The sequence below is a fragment of the Trichogramma pretiosum genome, unplaced genomic scaffold, assembly GCF_000599845.2.
Source record: "Trichogramma pretiosum strain Unisexual culture from Peru unplaced genomic scaffold, Tpre_2.0 scaffold38, whole genome shotgun sequence".
Classification (NCBI taxonomy): domain Eukaryota; kingdom Metazoa; phylum Arthropoda; class Insecta; order Hymenoptera; family Trichogrammatidae; genus Trichogramma; species Trichogramma pretiosum.
Genome location: NW_019641677.1, coordinates 288,168 through 290,517, shown reverse-complemented (window position 1 = coordinate 290,517; position 2,350 = coordinate 288,168).

Below are 2,350 nucleotides of genomic sequence, written 5' to 3'. Positions count from 1 at the left end.
GAGAGAAAGAAAGAGTGTGTGTATGTGTATGAATATGAGTTGTTGAATAAATCATCCGGTAATTATTATGAATTAAATAAAATATCGCAAAAAAGTGAGATATCTAATCCGAGTTAGCCACGGTGTAATTTTTTTATTGTAATAAAAATAACTAGGTGATACTGTCATTTAAAGGTCATTTAAAAATTGATCTTACATTGTAAAAATGATTACACTCATTTCAGCTGGTTAAAAAATTGTTCGTCTAAATTTGAAATTATATTTACTTTACGTTTAATTTTTAAATACTTAAAGTTTCTATTTATTCTGTGAAAACTAGTCCTCGTAAATTTTTATGAAATTTTGTATCTCGAAATACTTGGAAACTTATGATACTTTCGTCGAAAAATTAAACATGATTATCGCATGCTATTTATTTTGAGTGATAACACAATTAAATTGAATATTCAATGAGTCAAATTTTTAAAATGCTGTCAATTTAACTCGATAATGACGCAATAATGGACAAGAATAATGATTTAGACGTTTCTTAATGTATCTAATAGTCACATTGATTGAAATGGGCTTTCCGAAAAGTTTCTAATGTCACATTGAAGGAATTGCTTCGCAAGATTAATTAAAAGAAAATCTAGATTTTTTTAACATTGCCAAGCGCAGTGCAAAATGAAGATTCTTAAATAATAGTATCAAAAAGTAAAAATAATTTTTCCACTTTTAATATTCTCAAATAAAGAACACATCGATTTTTATATAAATAATAAGTACATCAAAATTATAGCGAAAAATTATTGTACCGATATCAATAGAAGCATCAACAATTTTTATAACAGTGAAAAAAACATACGTCAAACGTATGATTGGGAACAGACCTTTAACTCAGAAGTATTTTCTTTTCACCAACATCGACGATTCTCGTTAGAAATCTTGCCTTGTATATTCCAGCTCAGCTTCGTGTCACCCCCTTCGGACGGAGGGAGATCGATCGAAATGTCGACTATTACAAATACCGTTAATTTATCAAACATATCATACGTATGAATGCCTATAATATGTAATGTGCATTAGAGCTCAATTAGTCTTCATTTTGGTATATCCGTGGCTCGTTACGACGACGCGTCTTGTTTATAATAAAAAATAGAACATCGTTCACTGTACGACATAGTAGAAAATGCTTTCGTAGTAAGTAAATCGATTAAGCCAAAAAAACAAAACGAAAGAAAAAAAAGCATGCATAAGCGAATATAAAAGCAGCAGCAAAAAAAAGCAGAGACAGTTGTTAACATTTATCTCACTCACACGCGAGCGTATATAGAATTATAAAACAAAAATATATACGCATATTACGGTGATATAATATACGATCGCGACGGACACGCATTAATCGTTAAGCCGATATGTAGTTGAACGTATAAAATTCGTATTAATAACGTAAGGTAATTTCGCGAAAGGGACTCGTGGAGGGCAGGTCGAGTCGTTCGAAAAAAAAAATATATCGCGCGCATGATGCATCACACGTTAAACGTAAAACAAGCGTAAGATTATTGTTAATATATTTTAAGCTATTATTTGTACTATATGTAAAAGTTTGTAATATTAAAAAGGATTAAAAAAAGACTTTAATACTAGACTGTGAAATCTTCGACTTTTCTTTGATCAATTGAAACTATTCAACCCTTAGAACATAAGTGTTTAATTTTCTTTTTTATTCAAGAAGTGAACTTTATCAATTCTGCGATTCCTATTCTACAAAGAAGTTTGCTAGTTTTCATTATACATTTATCATTTATTTAAGATTTGAAATCAGAAAATTTAGAATAATCAAAAATTAATTTCTTAGAATATGCACTCACCGTGCAGAATAGGAAAACTCATTACATTTTTAAATCAAGGAATCTTTGTATCACATGGCATAGTTTTGCCAAATAAAAAAGTAAAATAATAATAACATTTTTTTATTGAAACGCTACTACCAGGAATCTACGTTATCTAAGCTGGATAAACGTATGACATCGAAATAAGATATAAAATTTCGTCCATCTCGCTCTGGAGTTCATTGACACTCGTCGCATATCGATATATATTCTACTTGAGTTCTAATTGCATCATCGGATCATCTTCTTAAGGAAGATAGTCGCGATAAAAAATCAGAATTTCGTCAAGATCGTTTCATAAAACGGAGTCGCTCGATCATCATCGTCATCGTAGCTCATTCGAAAAGCTCTCGCACATCGAATTCGAAAAAGATTCGCCCTAAAGATTTCAAAATTGCATCGAACTCGTCGAACGTTCCTCAATCCTCTCGAATCGATTCGAATTCAACTGCCGGCGTTCGAACGCTGCGCTCGAATCT